The sequence below is a fragment of the Echinops telfairi genome, unplaced genomic scaffold (assembly GCF_000313985.2).
Source record: "Echinops telfairi isolate 266 unplaced genomic scaffold, ASM31398v2 ScPeMD7_7468;HRSCAF=8506_0, whole genome shotgun sequence".
Lineage (NCBI taxonomy): Eukaryota > Metazoa > Chordata > Mammalia > Afrosoricida > Tenrecidae > Echinops > Echinops telfairi.
The window spans coordinates 95,787,315-95,788,194 of NW_022111369.1; positions in this window are offsets into that span (position 1 = coordinate 95,787,315).

The window sequence follows — 880 nt, forward strand, 5'->3', positions numbered from 1 at the left end:
CATGTGGCCCGCAGGCCATAGTTTGAGGAACCCTGGTCTAAATAAAAAACATATATACCATAGTTTGGGTCAGGCACACCTTAGTCCTCAATGCAACATCCTTGCTCTTCAACCATGTAAAAAGGTCTCGGGCAGTGGATTTGCAGAATATGATACCATCGTTTGATCTCTTGACTGCTGTTTCCATGAGCATTGATGATTGATTCAAGCCAAATGAAACTCTTGACAGCGTCAATCTTTTCTCCCTGCATCATGATGTTGTCTACTGGCCCCATTGTGAGGATGGGGGTTTTCTTTACATTGAGTCATCATCCATACTGAAGGCTGCAATTGTTGGTCAGCACGTGTTTCGGGTCCTCACTTTCAGCCAGCAAGGCTGTGTCATCTTCGCGGGTTGTTACTAAGCCTTCCTCCCGATTGTTACTAAGCCTTCCTCCGATTGTTACTAAGCCTTCCTCCCGGTTGTTACTAAGCCTTCCTCCGGATTGTTACTAAGCCTTCCTCTGATTGTTACTAAGCCTTCCTCTGATTGTTACTAAGCCTTCCTCCGATTGTTAGTAAGCCTTCCTCCCGGTTGTTATTAAGCCTTCCTCCCGATTGTTATTAAGCCTTCCTCCCGATTGTTACTAAGCCTTCCTCCCGATTGTTACTAAGCCTTCCTCCCGATTGTTACTAAGCCTTCCTCCCGATTGTTACTAAGCCTTCCTCCCGATCGTTACTAAGCCTTCCTCCCAATCGTGGTGCTGTGTTCTTCTTCTTTGAGCCCAGTTTCTCTTATTATTTACTCAACAATGAGATTAAATAAACCTGCTGCCCCAGAAAACCGAGGATGTTATTACACTGAGGACTAAGGTGCACCTGGCCCAAGCCATGCTATTTT